The following is an 18,587-nucleotide window of genomic DNA, read 5'->3' as shown; positions in this document are numbered from 1 at the left end:
TCATTTAAGGTTTTTTCTTTTCTTCAGAGTCTTATAAATCACTTAAGTGCTATTGGAGAGTTAAGATATTTATCTGTTTGTTTGAGAAACAAAAAAAAAAAAGGACCCATTAAAGCAGTTCCAGTGAGAATTGATATTATTGTTGCATTTTTTGTTCTTAATTATTTTGTTGCGGGTTGAAAACACTAAAATGCTTCCTGTTGAAATTCATTGCTAAGTTAATGTTCTCTTTAATATTTAGGAGTGCAATTCTTGGTAATGTCTGACTTCACTAAGACTGATTATCCTTCTTGTCAAGCACCCTTTTTTCAGCATTTTTGTCCTGCCTTTAAAAGATATGTCAGCAAAAACCTAGTAATAACATTTCAATTAAGCTTGCTGGAGGGGAGTAGAATGAGAAAGTAAAATTTTCATTCAATTTCATAGGGTTTTTTCCCAAGATTCTGATTCTGTGCAGAGTAATAAAATCACTGGCTTTTAATTAAGTTTAAACAATAGTTTGCCTAAATTTTAACTACATAATTTTAAAGTAGGTATATGGAATTAACTTCCCTTTTAATAACAAATGAAACCAGAATGCTTCCTGTAACATGACGAACGCTGACATAATTTTCTTTCGTAAACACCTACAGCTGATGCAAATGGACCGTTTCTTGATTTCTGTTGCGTGCACTTCAGTTATGTTTAATTCATTGTATTCTTAGAATCCTGCTGTCTCTCAGCCCCTTCTGACTCATTTGCATAGTATTTTGAAAAGTGTTTCAAGCAGCAGCCTCTGCAGGGCATGCTGATGTTCTGGCTAGGTAAAGCTTGCATAGGTAGGGGTCTAAGCACCAAAATAAAGTGGTCACCTTAGAACTTCTTAATTGTAGCTCTCTTGTAATTCCTCAGTGTCTTTTCTTAATTGATATTAAATAGATACCTATTCTCCTTATTTGTCCATCAAGTGCTTTGTTCTTCACTGTTTGCCTGAACTGGTCCTGCATAAGGTCCAGATGAAACATCTCACACCACCTTTACCTTGCATGTACTTACACTGCAATCACTTTTTCACACAGAGATACATAAGAGCAAGCTTGTGAATGCAAAAAAAAAATAATCCTTTGCATTGTTTTTGTCAGATATTCTGTTCCTTCTGTCTCATAGTGTGCTTTCAGCAGGGTCTGGTGGACAAGCCCAGCTCGCTGGTCAGGCTGGTATGCAAAGAGAAGATACCAGACACCTTGAAAAGCAGGGAGAAAAGCTGCAGCGGAAACTCCTGCTCCTTCAAGGTCCAAGCAAGCACCCCAAAGCACTGGTCATGAATGAATGAGCTTGTTAAACTTCTGCCACCACTAAAGCCACCATTCATGCAAGGTTTATAGCTCCTTTGTGAGAACATTGTAAAGCTAATCTAAGTAAACTTTGCAAAGTTGAGTCTGAATGTCCTTGCTGAAAGTGGTATGTTATCTGCAGTGCTCTTTCTTTCAGAGAGAATGCTTTGTATTTTGCACTTTGTCAAAGAAATTTCCATTAAAAAACAATGTGGAAGGAATAAGGGGAGATCTTTAATCTACAGGTGATTTGTTTGTAGATATGAAAATAGCATAGGGGACTTAAGTCCTAGATCCAGAAGGAAGCACAAGCAGGAGAGTAAATTATTTCTTCTGAATGAGAGTAAGAACCTAATCACTCTGTGCTCCTCGAGATGACTGAAGATATCTTTTATTTTAATGAGAACCATATAGGCTTTTGTGTGTGCTCAAATGCACAGAATAAATTGAAATTCGCTTTCTGTGTGCTGTCACACATTGAGCCTGGATTGTGGTTGTGCTTCTGGCCTGGTGAGATCAGGTTGAGGGGTTTTTTTGTTCAAACATAAGGGTAATTCATTCTTCATCATCAATTGAACTCGAGCATTTTCAAGCCAGCTGCCAATTGTGATACGTGGGCTACTGGCTTTGTGGTGTATTCTTTTGTCCTCATAGTAAGAAACGATGCATGCTAGTCTGGCGACATTAACCTTTCTGGAGGTAAAAATGAATCACTTGTTTGTCCAGACTAAAGTTTTCAGTGAAGTCTTCAATTTTTGTTCTTGCTTTCCTTTTTTTTTCTGTTATCTGAGAGTAATGTCCTTCCTTTATGTGTATGAACTTTGTATAGCCTAGTAAAAGCAAGGAAATGCATTTATAGGTCTTGGTACCAGAGACTAAAATTTTTCTTTTGCTTTTACCAAGGAAAGGTCACCCTATAATCCAATATACCGTGTTCTGCTCATAGCAACTTTCAGAGGACCCCCTTATTCCATATAAAAGGGAATGCATCCATACCCAAGCCAAAAAAAAAAAAAAATTACTATTAAAAGAAAACATACTTGTGCATTGCAGTTTTGCTCAGTGACATCCTCCTTTGAGATTTTTTTCCATCTCTTATAAATTATGACAGTGAGGAGGAGACAGTGCAATAAATCATCATCCTAAGTGGGTAAGTGTAGGGTCTCCTTCTCTTTTTAAGGGCTTTAAAATGTCAAAAGTGAGTATTTTGATACATGGCTTAACTTTGTCGAGTATTGGCACTTCAAACTATCACTAAGGGTCAAACAGACTTATTACCAGTGTTCCATACTTTGAAGATAAAACAATTCATAGTGTTGTGAAATGGTTTAGAGGTCTTGTTGTCTTCTCTCTTCTTTTCTGCATGTTTATGTGTGCTCCTCCCATTCAAAACCACTTCTTTTTCAGCTTCAGGTGACATTAGAGAAAATGGCTTGTGCCTTGTTTTACTGAACTGCTGGATTGGAATGAAATATTTGGAAACAATATGGTTTCTTTCATTTGCAAAATGTGTTGAGAGAATTGCAGAGAAAGAGCTGGTGTACCCACTGTTATTTGGTTAGCTTTTATTTTTTACAAAGTGGGCCAAAGCAGTTATTTCAGTTTGGATAAATTTGAATCCATTGGTCTGAGGCATGTTCCTGAAATCTTAAAACAAGAAAGAATGGAGGGGTTTGGCTTCTTCCCTCCATTCCTTTGAGGAATGCTGAAGTGACCCAATTCTGCATGATGTTGTTAGTTTCAGACCTCAGTAATTCACATTGTGCTTGAGAAATGTGAAACAATTGAGTATCGGCCTGGAGTTGGGTCTCACAGAAGGGGCCTACAATACCAGCCAGGATTGCTGATATTTGTGAAGCTGGAAGTGTTGGTAAAGGCTTCATCTGGAACAGTTTTTTCTCACTGCCTTATATATTTAAAAATGGGGGAATTGGTCAGAATTATTTTCACCTTGCAGTTAAAGGGAGGAGATGGTCTAATATTCTGGCACTGTGGTTTACCTCTTACTTTTATACCACTGAATATACCCAAAGAAAGATAGTGTGAAACAGGAAAGGTATTTCTAGAGCAGTTTCTCAAGTTTCCTACTAAAACGTTTTGAAATATACATCTGAGCTTTTGAATCTGTTTTATTATGCTCTGTTTGTAGCTACCAAATTTAGAAAAATTCTTAGTCTTTCAAATGATAGAAGAGCAAAACATGTATGTCCCAAGAATCTGAAGTCGGTGTTGCAGCAGTAACAGCCCAGCCAAAATACTGAGCTTTTTAAACGACTTTCAAAGATTATTGTTGGTTTAGGATTTTATTCTTTCTTCATGGCATTCCATTGTTGACTTTGAGGTGGGTTTTTTCCCCTGAAAATTGGACCCCCTTGTGCTTCTCAAGTATTTTTTTGGGTTTTTCATATGCTGCCTTGGTCACCAGATGAAAATGGAATGGATGCTCTTGTTAGTCAAGCATGAAAAGTTAACATCTGTTGGGCTTTAAAGCAGATTTCCAAGTAAACTGTAAAAAATGTGTAATCCTAATAAGATAAACTTGACATAATCACTACTTTCAATAAAGTAATTTTCTAATTTATCAGATGATAATTTAGTGGAACATGTGAAAAAAAAAAAGTGGCTAAGGGAAATATAATGGCTGCATTAATGAAACAGGTGAACACAGCCAGCTTTGTTATTCCAATATGAACAAGCCTTGTGAGTGAGTCCAGAGTGTAACACCACGATCTGTGTGTGACACTAGACTGGAGTCAAACATGGAGAGAGTTTTCTTTCTTTCACATGGCCATCATTTGGGAGTAAGAGTAATCCAATCACCTCCAGGAATCTAGATGAAGGGGTGGATGAGGAAACCACTGAGAGGTAAAAGTGCAGAGAATATGGAGAATTCGTGATCTATATCGTGAGAAGAACACTTGTGGCTGGTCTGTAGGCAGTGCTGTGCTTGTGTACCCAGTGCATGGGCTTCCCTTCACAACTGGCAGTAGAGAGAGGTGAGCGTATAGGCTTCTCTGGGATCTAGTAATACAATCCCCCCCAAAACTGTAAACTTCCTTTCCTCCTTATCCTCCTAAACCTATGGGCTCTTTACTCAATTTGGAATATGGTAAAGGAAGATGTTATTCAAGTGGAGTGGAGTGGCAGTAATTGGGTAAGAAGGGAAGGAAAGGTATTCCTGAGGGTTTTCACACAAGAATGCTGCTAGCTTTTGACGTTTGCCCAAGTCAATTATATATATTTCTCCGTACTGGAGAACCTACTTTAGAGGGAGAGGTTGGTATTTCCAGATCCTAGATGTACTTTGAGATCTGCCACAGTAAAGTACTGAAAACTAACGAGTATTAAAAATAGGCCTTGTTTTTCATCTTCTTTCTCCCTACCTGGAAGGGAGGGGCAGCTCTTCCTGACTACACAACGCCCTTTGAACAAGACAGATTTCACTCTAGTGTTTACATAGTGTTTCCCATACACAAATGTGGACTACTCCCTGTGAAATAACACAGAGCCACAAGATGCTCTGATGAAGACTCTCAGTGGGATTGTAAACGTCCCGCTTCTGATTTCTCCTTTCTTCACAGGTTCCTTTTAAAGCGTTTCCTTCTTGGGAACTTTATGGTAAGTGTCTGAATGCATCTGCTGTAGCTGTCATTTCATCTCCTTCCTATAGCAACATCTGGGAAATTTGTTAAATTTACTTCAATGTGAAATTGCTTTCAATTTGTCAGACATCAGCTTTAAGTGTTTGACTCCCAAGTGAAGAACATATCATTAGCTGATTATTATTTCAAGAGTTAAAGTTTGTGTAACTAATATTCTAAACCTCAACCAAATCCAGGTATTTTGGTGACCATGCTTTAATAGCTCCTCTGATTAATTTATGATGAAAAGAGACAATTAGATAGTACATAACAGTGTTGATTTTTACAGCAACATTTTTTTTCTCAGTCAAAAAACGCTGTTGTAGTAAAACTCAGGAAAAAGAAACTAAGCAAATCTATTTGCTTTGCATTTCCTACTGACAGGTTCTTAGTGCTTTGGAATGGGTAAAAAGGAAAGGTAACAGCAGCATGTGACCTGTAGTTTCAGAGCATTTTGGGTGCAGGCAATGCAAACACCCACATAAAGTCATCCCAGGAAACTATTTTTCTTAATATTTTATAGTATGCAGTTTAGTCTTCTGCTTCCTCTATTATTCCACTATTTTTCCCTAGTATGCTCATCACCATGGTACATGAGTATCTATTGCATAATCTTTTTTCCACCTCTCCTAACTGTATGCATGCATAGAGTAGAAATTAATTTGTTATGAAATCCAAACTGTAAATAAGAACTAATGTGTTAGCTTACCTAAGCATTTGAAAATATATACGATATAAAGTAGTATTGTCACCCTTACTGTGCAGCAGCAAGTAATATTACAACAGCCAAAGAACCAGTCTTGTACATTACTTTTCACCAGACAGTTGTAGTCTCTGCTTCCACCCTGTAATACTTTCCACAAGGCTTGGCCATTGCTAATTAGCAGCTGAGGGAGGGAAGGACTGGGAGATAATAAGATATCACTTTTCCCTCCCTGTTTTTCCTCCCATACCTATCTCCCTCACCCATGCAAGGGGATGCAGAGCAATGTGGTGCAGTGAAGAAACCACATCTAGAAGGATCTGTGACTGCCAGCAAGGCAGGAGGCAGATGGAATTATACTCTGTTATGTGGTCATGCATCTGAGGATGTCAGTGAAAAAGTAGAGGACTAAAATGCCCTTTTTTCACTGTATTGTTATATTTCTTTAATGTGTGTGATAGGCTGAAATCCCTCGTGAACAGCTCTAAGCCCCATCCACAGACCCCTGAAATAGCACTGATTCCTGTCCAAGAGGTTTAATAATGCTACATGGCATCATGATACTTGCTTTCTTGATAATTATATTGACAATGGGACTTCCATAGTCTTCACCCTGTCAGGAGGTGCTGTTCCCAGGTTTTGGCCTTCTCTAACATCTCAGCCAATTTATTGGGCTTTCCCTCCGCAAAACCTCTCAGCTCTGCTTCCCAAACCAGAGCAGTAATTAGCCTCTCTCCCTAGGCAGTGAACTAAAGCCACTTAAACCTTTACCACCCTTTCAAAGCAGTAAGGAATTTAGATTATCAATTTGCATAAAACAGTGCTATATTTATTAAAATATATATGTGAGTGTATATAATTAAGTGAGCCAGAGCAATACATGAGAAATTAATAGGAATGTGGCCCATACTAATGGTATCAGTGATTGCTGAATCTGTGCAGTGAAACAGGACTACTCTGAACATGCCTGGAATTTGGAAAGTACATATCCACTCAGGAACATTAGTTGCCTCATTGTGTTTAGATGACTTATATAATTCAGAGTTAATGATTGAATTCACGTTGAAAAACAGTCTGCTCATCTGCTGCTACTCCAAGTCTCAGGGAGACTAAGTACAAAATAGCCATTTTGAGGAGTGATACTAAATCGAAGGCAATTTTCTTACCTTTTAGCTCCTTCGTGGTAAGTAGTGCTTATCCCTCAAGCAGGTGCACCAGAAAGTACCACCAGTAAATGCTGATGAGTTCTTCAAGGAGGGAAGTGATGAATGGAAGATATGGTTATAACTACATAACCATTTAAAAATCTCTTTCTTCCAATTATGTTGTGTGGAACAAGGATTTTAAGCATCCACTGAAGATACAATTTTCTGAGCTGTGGGGATTTATTGATTTATTACGTTTTTTTCCTCTCCATGGCATCAGTGGGGAGGATTAACTTTCACTTACACTCAGATGTCATTTTTCACTGGTACTATCACCCCCATTCTCCATCCAAATGTGCTGCTGAAATGTGGCAGGTGGTTTTTCCAGTAATTGCATGCTACTTCATTCCATTTTGAATGGAAGTATAGAGTACAGTGGCCTTCCTCTCTCATCACCAGCATACTTCACAGCCGTGTGGTATTGACTGAGAAAATGCAGAAGAGTGGGCTCCCCTTTAGATTGCAAAGATGTGTTATCTTGCTGTATGTTCCCTAAGGAGGCAGTAACTTAATTCCTGCGCAAACAGCTTCTGACTCCAGCACTTTTTGCATGACCAAAAAAAAAAAAAAAATCTATTTTTTAAATGTCCACTTGTTGGGTTTTTTTATGATAAAAGAAACTGTACATGGTTTTGAGTATTTAAAATTCGCTATTCAGTATTCTATTACAGTATACATATGCTTGATCTCATTCTGAGGCCAGCAACCATGCTCTCATAGAAGGCAGCTTTTCTTTGGCCCCAGCTGTGCTAAACACTATTGTAATTAGCACGATGGTTAACTTAATCAGAGCACTTGGCTCGAAAGAGAGGTGTTACAGAGTGCACCATAATTAGCATTTTTATTTCTTTGATCCTGAGTGTGTCTTTATTGACAGAAATATCAAGAGCTTGTTTGTTTTTGCTTTTAACACATCAGGAAGCAGAAATATATGTGGCTATGAGACTATGAAATTAGTAATGATTTTTTTAAATTTTTTTTTTTTTTTTATAAAACTGTCCCAAAGGAAGTAGAAGGGATAAAGATCTACATGTATGGAAAAAATGGTATCAAGCCTCAGCCTTTACTGCTGCAGCATGTGGGCAGGTATATGGCCAGGAAACAGCTCCTGGGACTGCTGCAGCCTTGTGAAGTTGCATGGACAATGTTAATGGCATCTTAAACATTTCTAGCGTGCTGGTGTGGATGACATGGCTGCTATTTGAGTCTGTAGAAAAGGTGCTGTTTCCTTAAAGTGAGGAAGGGGAATGCTGCAAGTATGATCTGTTTGGCAAAAAAACCCTAAAGATTTGGATGATACTGTAGCAGCTAAAGCTTTAGATGAATGCCAGCTCGGACACTGAAACATAGGCGTCCCATCCTACATGCCTGATATAAGCAGGTGGTGAAAGCATGCAGCAGACCAGATGACTGCTGTTCATGAAAAAGCATAACATTTATGCTGTCAGACAAAATGCTGAAGTCTTCCAAACTTGCATCTGGCATCACCGCCTTGATTGCAGGGGAGGAGAGTCAAGACGCCCGGGAGGCTCTTCTCATTACACACCACTGAGTGGAGCGGTCGATTGCAATGCCAACAAACCCAGCATATTAAAAACTGAGGACTTTTCAGTAGATGAAGCCACTGTCAGCCTTCCTTGGATAGCCTTTGTTAGGTTTGATAAACATGCCCATGTTGCAGTGGGATGCCTGTAATGCTTTGTATCTCCAGTGCATACACAATGAGTTGGGTGTAATTTGTCTCAGTTGGTTTTGAGCATTTGTTTAACAATCTGGAGCAAGTGCTATATGTGCTTGTTTTTATTGACTTTGAGATGATGTTAGCTCAGGTATTGGTAGACACAATATAGCACAACAATTTGTATATTCAACTTCCATATGGCCTCTATAATTTTGACTACTGGTTTTAAAAAAAGATATAGCAATAACTATAGTGGAAAACTGGGGAAAAAAATGGTTGAGGATCCTCTTGCAAGAACTCTTTGCAGGTTTTCACTCTTCCTTTATGTTTGTCTGTCTTTTTACAGTCTTTTCAAAGAGGAATACCTGTGTTCTTACAGTTCATTTGAATCTGCTTTGCCAGCAGAAAAATCATATGCTAATAGAGGCTGCAGAGAATGCAGCTGTCATTAAGGGACTTGATATGTTATCCTTGACTTCACTAGATTACTTTTATCTACTCAGGATGGATAAGTAATTTTTAAAACGTTTATATAACTAGGTTTTAGGTCAATAGCAGGTTAAATGGTTTATTTAAGTAATCTTTCCTGGTGGAAAGTATGTGGAAAGACCCTCTCACTGTTTTTACAAGATTATTTTCATATCAGCATTAAAGCAGCAAGCAGTCTCTTTGACAGTAAACTCGGAAGATACCCATTATTTGAGAGACGTGATAAAAACAGTATAATCTTTTCCAATACCCATACAAAGCCAGTAATTGTCTGTTTCTGCCATTCCAGTTATTTATGTAATTATACTTAATGCCATACAGATTTAGAAGAAATAGAAATTGTTGCTGCTGGTTCTGATTAATATTTTTCCATCCTGAGATCATAAAACCAGGAATAAATACCTCTTATGGCAGTAGAGAGAATAAAGGACTATGGATTTGCAAACGATTGATCAGAGGAGCTGAACCAGAATGGGGGAAGTGCCTTTTTTAAGTCTCTCTCCTATACACATAATGGCATCTTTCCTAAAGCTCACAGATTGCTAGGAAATGCTGTCATCACATAATATCACTCCTGGGATGTTAATACCTTTATTAAACTAAAGTCTGTAGTAATTTTACAGTGGATTTCAAAGATACAGAATTTAACTAGCTTGAACCTGGACATATCCAGGCTGTCTTGCTTTGCCCCAGTCGTGGTGAAACTATTTACCTTGAGGCCAAAAAGTGTTTAAATAGTAAGATACCTCCCATACTGTCCTGCTTAGCATAACTGGGTTGGCTCAGGACAAGGAGCCCTAGGTAAGCCCCTGCCCTCCATCTAATCCTACATGCTGGAACAATCCAAGGTGGTTTGTAAATGCCCTGGAAAGCATGCCAGTGCTTTCAGACTCCAGGATTAGGGGAGCTGCTTGAAAACTTACAGATACATCTTATATGCAAATTTACTGCATTCAATTGCGCACAGTCTCAGTATTTGAATTGCTTCTTCACAGTGTCTGAAGAGACGGAAACTGGCCACGTATCACTTCTACAGCAGAATGCTCAAGTTAGAAGTTCAGATTGGGTTCAGCAAAGCTGGTGTATCCATTTAAATCAGAAAAAGGAAAAAATAGATTTTTTAGGTCCACTCAAGAAATTAATATGTGATCATAGGTCTTATAACATAGTGTTCATCTAGTTTGGTCAGCTATAGTATTATATATTTATACAAATTCACCACTTAGCCTGAAAGTTCTGCCTGAGCTAGATAATACCAATTTAAAAAAACATCCGCTCTCTTTTTTTTTCTTTTAAAGACTTTAGGTGATGGCAAATTTACTGCATGCAAATTTGAAAGGTTTCAGTGACTTAATTGCATTCATTTCTAACACTTCCCCCTCATTTTTAGCCTGATTTTTTTCCTCAGAGTTCTGTTTTTCGACTCTCTGTCCTGTTACACCCTTTATTAAACATCTCTCACTAATGTAAGTATTTATGGACTGTGATCAAGCCATTATGAACTTTCTCTTTGTGAAAATAAATAGACTGAATTACTTCTGGTTCTTGCTTTAGGACATCGTTTCCTGACTCTGAATCCTTCTTTCAGCTACACCCTGAATCCTTTCCAATTTGTCATCATGTTTTGTGCAGTGTGGATGCCAGACGTGGCCATGCATGCTTGTAATAATTTCAATCACAGGCATCTCAGCAAGGGAAACTGAATTTTTTTACCTCTCCAGGAGTGAGGGTAGAATGAGTTCACCCCAAAGATCTGGGTTGTTAACCCAGCTGTGGAAGAGGGGAAGGAGAGAGAGCATGGCCAAGACTGGAAGGAGCTGGTTCCTCATTTCCTCCCACTGACACTTCTGCCAAAAGTAACAAGAGGACGTTCGGGTATAACATAGGCAAAGCAGGCAGCAATGACTATCACTTAGCATTGTTTTGCTTACTACCCCATTAACCTGGATAACCTCAACTTCATCTGTTCCTGGTAATGCTCCTCTGAAATGCTATAATGATGTTTTCTGCTTTGTGACTTCCCCTGGTTCATGTATTGAAAGATCTTATTCATTTTCTTAGCCACTGCATCCCTGCCAGAGTTTTAGTTGTGGCTCACTGTGACCCTGAAGTCATTCTTCAAGTCACTGCTTTCTAGATTAGTTCACCACCTTACAAGTTTAACCTGTATTTGAAGAAGCATGACCTTGCATTCTGTGACTACGATAAGTAACATCATTCAAAGAGCTACATGGAGCATATTTTTCAGCTCATTTTGAACTGACCAGCCCTTAGTCTGGCTGCTATACCATTAGTTATATCACCTTCACCTTGACTGCCATAGTACTGTTTTCTTCCACATCACTTAAGATTATAGATTAGAGAAGGACCAAGATCTATCTATACACAAATCAACCAAATTATTTGGTTCTGGGAGTCCCATTTTCTGAAGTCTCTCCTATTTAATTGCAACATTTCTATTTTGTGAGATGCATGACTCTGTTTTATATTCCTCTTTGAGAGGAAGAATGAAAAAGGCAAGTCATCTTTCATCTTGCGGTTCTTGTGTTCTGTGTGGGGTTCTACTACTGCAATGCAGTTGAAGATACTGCAGAGGGATATTTAAATTTAAGCCAAAAAATCCCCTAATTAAAGTGAAGAAAAAATTATGAATGCATTTCTATTTTTAGTATTCATGAAAGTTGCCTTTGCAGAACCTTTGGGCTTAAATTAATAGACATTCCATTTTTAATTGGAGCATTTAGTGGCATGCAATGGTTTTTAATAAAGAGTGAGTTAGTTAGGCATTTATTTGAAAACTAAAACATTCAAGGAAGCCAGTGTGGGATTTTGGATATAATATCGACTTCATAGATAAAAGGCACAGGGGAGGGAGGCAGATGAGCCACAGACAAATGACAGTATTGGACATCTTAGTTAGCTGTGCCTTCTGGACGCTATCCTTAAGCAACCAGGGCAAGATAAAGATATCACAAAACATGCCAAAAAATGAATTCAAAACAATAATTTTTCAACCTGCAATCTGTATGTTCATATGTGAGTCAGGAGTTACAGAATCTCTCAAGAGTTTTGCTTTCCTTACACCCACTCCCATAGATGAGCTTCAAGGTTGTTCTATTTGTGCTCTTTGCTGCTACTCACATTAGGCATGGGCTAAAATAAATAGGGATTTGCTGCCCAGGGAATAATGTCAGCTAGATGAGGGGGGTTTTTGTGGCATCCAGCAAAAATAACGAGGGAAAAGGGAAAACCGTGGAACATACTGTGGTAGCCAGTGCTTGATGGGCAGCCTCGTGCTGCTCGGCAGGAACACAACTCCCTTGGGCAGTGCTGGCAGATCACGTCCTCTTCTGAATCCAGATGATTTCGATTCCAGAAAGCTAGTCTTTTTCCCATTATGCCAGATTACCATGCTAGATTCTGTTTAAGGGAAGAGGAAAGGAACATTTGAGTTTGCAAGACTTGTCATGTATTTTCAAGTCACTGCTGCACAGCAACCACTGTCCTTACTGCTGCTTAATCATACCACCCTAAAAACTGCTAAATCAGTTAAAAAATTCAAATATCAGGAGACTGGGCTTGTGTTTTCTGTGTGAGAGTGTCTGCTTAGAAAAACTGGATTGTACATTTTTCAGAAAGCAAATGACTTGTCACAAAGCAGTGCTTTGTTCTTATGCTGGATGTTATCTTGAACCATGAGAGCAGGGCTGTTGCTTCACATTTCATGTGCTGCATAACTTCCCTCCCAAATGCCAGAGCCATCAGAGAACTATTATTGCCTCCTGTACATGGTGGCAATCGTAATTACTGCATCAGCCTTAGAATAAATACACAGCTAATCAAATATGATGATGAGAAGTAGAATAATAGGCAGACTAGTAGAACTATGGTAAAAATGTTTGCTGGGTAAAGCTTTCCTGGCATGTTGCTTGAAGCCAAAGTGAAGTCCACCTCTTCCAAACACTGTATTCAGGTCAGGTTCAGCCTTGTTTTGTTTAGAGAGCATCTCCATCAGTCTGAATTACATTTTTCCTCAAATGATTTGCTGCAGATTAAATTATCCTTTCAGTTGAGACGGGGCAATAGAAGGAAATATTCCTGTATTTCCCTCCCCAGAGCAGGTGGTTAAAGCACACTTCTCACACTGCAGCAATGCAAAGTGATGTTGTCTTTACCAAGCACAAGCATAGATTTGAACTGGATAACTGCAAAAATTGCTTATCAAGGTTGGAGATTACAGTTACGACAGAAAGGATAAAATGTTTTACCAAACATTGAACTTTAGCATTAAAACAGTGAATACCTGGATCGTGACGTTGTAGAGTATGAAGAAGAATGCTTTATCTTTAATCTAGTCTAAACAGAGCCTACTTCCAAGTTTTACTAACTTTCATATTTTCTTAAAAATAGACTTTCGATATAACATCAGTAGTGCTAGAGTAGCTTATGTCTCCTGCCACAGAGAACACTGTCCCAGCTGTTTCCAGTCTTACAAAAACGTAATTAGACCGTGTTGAGTTTGTCCGTGAAGTGGCAACAGAAACAGTTATACCACATCAGGAGCCACTTTGTTTCATTGTCCTTAATGCCAGTATTTGAAATCCAAGCAGAAGTATCCTGATGGTCCAATATGGAGAGTAATGAGGAATGAATATCTCAAGCCTAATGAGCTAATCTTCTAAATAAAAATGCTGAAGTGTTAGTTTTCATAGAGATGTAGTCCCCTACAATAGCACCAGCTTCCCTCGTTTGAGGGAGGCTCTTTGTTATGGTCAAAGATTACTTAAGTTTCCTTTTCAAAAATTTTTTTCTTCCTTTTTCATAGCCGTCCTTGTTAGTGCTATATTGTAAGCATATTTTGAAAGGAGACAATAATCTCCTTTTCCCCTTTCCTTTTTTTAAAGTTTTTTTCTTTATTTTGAACTACACGATCATTTTAGAGATACCATCAGAATGACCTTTCCTTTCCTAACAACTCTGCCAGGAGGACATCAAATTGAATGTTTCATTATTAGCCTCCTACCATTCAGACAATCGAGTGACTTTTTTTTTTTTAATAATTCCAAGTTCAAGAGTTAAAACTTGGAAAATTATTAAAATCAGTCATGTTTAAAGAATGAGATAAAATTTAAATGCAAATTGATATGATAATGCTGAAACTTAGAGGTATAATTTATTCCAGAAATATGCAAAAAATGAATTTTAAGTATATATTATTGAAAAGTTCAAGTATTCTTGCAAACTTGAAATATATTATCTTTGTGGTATGCTCATATATATATATATAGAGAGAGAGAGAGAGATCTATCTAAAAAAAATTATGTTGACTAAATGGTAACAAATGAGCCAGTGTTTACCATGGTAAGGAGTACATTGGGGACATAACCATTAGACATGGGTAATTTACTTTTAGCATTATCAGTTAGAAATACTGCAGTTGAGTGGAATATTTTATTACATGAAAACATCTGTAACCAATATATCCCTTGGGAGGCTTACGTGACCTGTGATCTGCTTTGAAAAAAATGTTTTGGTTTTATGAGGCTGCTCAAAAGAAGTATATGCAATAGACTGTGTTCCAACAAATCTGGAAGGGGCTCCCTCCTCTGTGCACCTCCTGGAAATTTCTGGGAGCTGCAGCAATGTGTCTGCATTCCAGGCTGTAGTCTTCAAACTCACTCCATAACCTGTGACACTGAAAAAGACTTGGGAAATGTGTGCAGTCATGTACTCTACCTTTAGTACTACTAAACTTATTAGTATATTATATATATATATATATATATATATAAAATATTCAATACTATTCTGTGCCACATAGTGTTTCCACACAGTAATCCTTGCTATGAGGTATCCTAAAACTATAGCTGTCATAGTAAGGTTCGATCAAAAAGCATGATGCAGACATCTGAAAGTGTATTTATGTTCTATTAAAGTATCCTTAGTATATTTCTCAGGACTTGCTATGTACCATTTCATGGCTGCTTTTTTCCCCTCTCTCCTTCAGTGAAGCCAGAATATGTCATCCCAACTTAAATTTGCAAAGCAGTCGCCTGTGCTCTAGCCTTCATAGTGCTTTGGCAGGAAAACAAAGTACCCAGCTGCAGAGGACTGTCAGTCAAGGCCTGGGAACTTGGGGAGCCAGGAAGACAGAGGGCTAGACAGTCTGAACTTGACAGCCCATTAGGTACCTGACCTTCTGCTTAAATGACTATTGAATTCTTGAAGATGTGGATTAATACTTTCTTTTATTCTGGGAGTTCAGAAGTGAGATGGGCAGATAGTCGTGCCAATTAGAAAGGGCTTTGCCGTGAAGTGCTGTGTGCCCTACAGCACAAGGCTGTACTGTGAGTGGTGTCTTAGCATGCTATTTCTACAGAAAACTATTGAGGAAAAACTGCAACTTCTGTACAGAGGGGGAAAGCCGTCACACCCACCTAGGATCTCATTGTACTATAACACTGTAAGTGGAGGCAAAATTACTTGTTTCTAGTTACTTGGCTACTGCCTACACCCAGAAATCAAAACTGTCCAGTTTATGGCCATAGGCATAACACAGGCATATTCCAGACCATAATATGTCGAGAGGTTTTTTGGCATAGGGTACTAAAGTAATAGGTTTCATGCCAGTAAGACCACTGCATTGCCCTTCTGTCATCACTTTCAGTTCACGCATCCTCCATGCAGCTCTGCAGACACAGGGGCCCCGACACAGCAGAATAGAGGGAATTTCTCAGCCAAAAAATCGTTTATCCCTTGAAATACAGTGAGCTAGTGCTGCTTTTTAAAAAGTCTGCCTTGTATGGAGAATATTTAAGACTCAGTCTTGCCCATTGAGTACTTTACCAGTGCAAAGGTAGAAAAAAACTTAAAAGGTATGTGAAACAGATCTCTTTTGTCTGTGGTGATAATACTGTGCCTGGGATTGGGCTGACTGTGAAATAAAGTGTAATTCATCCCCAAATTTCTATCTGTTTGAAAGAATGAAAAGTATGTGCTAACAGGTTGGTGGCAGTGCATATTGATTGCAGGCATAAAATTGGGAAGAGTGCAAAAGTTTTGACTCAGCAAGGAGAGGTGCTGCAAGGTCTTTCCCAGAATGGAAAATCTTTCACTTTCTGTGCCCCAAGACTTAGATGAAAATGAGTCTTATGGTATTTTTTCCATGTATGAGACAGTCCCAGGCAAGGCAAGGCAGGCTTTGTGTGACACAGTTGGGTGAGCTTTGTTTGGAGGAAGTTGTATCGTTTATCATGGAGGAAGCCACATAATTTCTCATTCGTGACCAGAAAAGTTTTAGATATTCTGAAATCAGTGCACAGACAATATCTAGAAATGGGACAGCTTGTTTTGTCTAGTTTTTTGAGTCCGGTAATGTCAGGAGGTGGAAAGTTCAAGTCTGATGTTACTGGCTGCACTCTCATTTTCTGCTGATGGGATATAGAGAAGGCTATGGGGAAAAGCGCAAAAAAAGGGCAACAAGCCTAATGTAATGAGGAAGAAAAAGGTATGTTTTGTTTTGAGAGAGGCAGGTGAACCTCTTATTTGGAGGAGAAATGTGTTGCAAAGTTAGTGTTTACACAATGTGAAAACATCCCCATTGTTGCCTCACACCAAGGAGCTGATAACATGGGAAGCTCTTTGATCAAACACCTAGGTAATTTCTTAGTCCTCTGCTATAATTCAACATTTAAAAGGCAGGGAATGTTCTCCCACCACAGATACTTTTTTAATCTCTGACATTTCTTTGGAGAGATACTCTGAGTAATTTTGAAAATAAAAACAAATATGTACAAATGCAGCTTTTTCCTTGAAGTGGTGTAAAGGTTTCACTGGAGAGAAATCATTAAGTAGGATGAAAGCAGAGTAGTGTCAGACCAGTGTCATGACAGCGATTGCTTGCTGATTCCCACCCACTCCATCCCAAATAATTGAGTTAAGGAATGTTATTAAATAGCACATGCTAACTTTTTAGTTTTGCAGCAATTAATGATTTATGCTGTTCTTCCGTTGACATCATCTCATGTCACTGGAGTACATTTTGACAAGAGGTATGTAGTTCTGGTAATCCCCAGGAAATCTGCACACTGTTTACCAAAACCCACTGTTTTTTAAAGAAGAGTTGTGCTTTGCCAAGAGACTTGGAGCATGTCAGACTAGAAAAATGCTTCATTTGATGCCTGAGAGGAAACAGTTTGTGTGTGGACATAAAATCTTATGCCTTCATGGTAAAAACATAGAGGTAATTGGCTAAGCCATGGTGTTTTGCTTCCAGAAACAGGAGGGCAGTCAGGCCAGCCGCTTTCTTACTGAATCTTACTAGCAGGTCTACAGACATAGGTTTCAAAAAAGCACCTAACTTCACACAGCTGATGACAGATCTTGCTGCTTACCTACAGCAAACAAGCTGAAGAGCCAGCTTTTCTTTTCTTTTCTCTGTTTTTTCATCCAGACAGTCAAAACTGTATTTTAGTTTGTTCTGAACCTGATATTGCAGGAGTATTTTTTTGTCCTGCAGGCTTTCCACTTAAAGAGTTTAGTGACTATAAACATGCAATGCTCTTTTTTACCTCTGCAACCCACTTGCATTAATCCACTTTTGTGCTACTTAGCACACGAGGTGAAACAAATGAAAAACTGTATTAATTATTCATCAGCTAAAGTATCTTTTTCAGTGTTTCAGGTTTATAGATACCTTTGCATAAACTAATTGATTTTAATCATAATATTCCAAGTAGTTTTAATTAATAATTTAAATATAATTGTTTTGGTAAATTCTTAACCTTATTCTGAGCAGCTGGCACTGGAAAACAGACTTTGGCAGCAATTTAACTTCAGAAATATGGAGCTAGTTTTCTGCAGCTGTTATCAAATGAAATTAGTAACTTGAAGGTGTGGAATTTTTTTTTTGATGAAAGGCTAATCAAGTCCAAATTCAATTGCATTCAAATCTAAGATAAAACATGAAAAAAAAGTGTGGAGTAGGGACAGAGAGTTTCCTAAGGCATTCACACCTTAATGTGGCTGAGCAGGGGAGTGAAGGAGGAGGAAGACGTTAGTGCCAAAGCAATCACATCTTTTATCTCAAGAACTATTTTCAGCAAGGTATGCTGATCTTATTTTCCATCCTCCCACGCTTTGGATAAGAGTTTCGGGAAACTTTATTCTTCCTTTGCTGGGTGTGGATCTAATAGAGATTTCAATACCAGGGCACTACCAACCTTTCAGGCAGACTAGTTGTTTGAGTCACTGCAGAAGAAATTAAGGTGTGTCAGTTCAGATAGGAAGCTGATTTACTGTGATTTTTCAGAAAAATCTCTACTTCCTATGCTAGTGTTGCAGACTTTACCACTGTTTGTGTGGACAGAAATATTGTTTGCCAAATACAGTTCTCCCATGGATGAGAGAGGCTTTTAACACTGTAGCACTACGAACAAGTGGGCTTGTGGTGGCAGAGCTTTATAACCCTAAGGAGCAGAGCATGGGATGGAAACTGGGTGAGAGCAAATGCTTCCAGATGGGTGCAGCATCCTCCCGCAGAGGTCCTGCATTGGT

At 38.5% G+C, this 18,587-nt stretch overlaps 1 protein-coding gene across 5 annotated transcripts in view; it reads left to right on the top strand.

Annotated features, from left to right (window-relative positions):
• PLXNB2 (plexin B2) overlaps window positions 1-18,587 on the top strand; it is a 259,621-nt gene that overhangs the window by 114,733 nt on the left and 126,301 nt on the right. The window contains exon 4 of one of the 5 annotated variants that reach the window (XM_039383543.1): window positions 4,895-4,931. The exons of the other annotated variants lie outside the window; for them this stretch is intronic. The gene's annotated coding sequence lies outside the window, so the exon portion shown is untranslated. The remainder of the gene's footprint in view (window positions 1-4,894; window positions 4,932-18,587) is intronic. 5 annotated transcript variants of the gene reach the window in all.

Source organism: Pipra filicauda, unplaced genomic scaffold (assembly GCF_003945595.2).
Source record: "Pipra filicauda isolate LSUMZ 115617 unplaced genomic scaffold, ASM394559v2 scaffold113_size4260070_pilon, whole genome shotgun sequence".
Classification (NCBI taxonomy): Eukaryota; Metazoa; Chordata; class Aves; order Passeriformes; family Pipridae; genus Pipra; species Pipra filicauda.
Note: the sequence above shows the minus strand (reverse complement) of the source record. Positions and strands in the feature narration are given on the sequence as shown.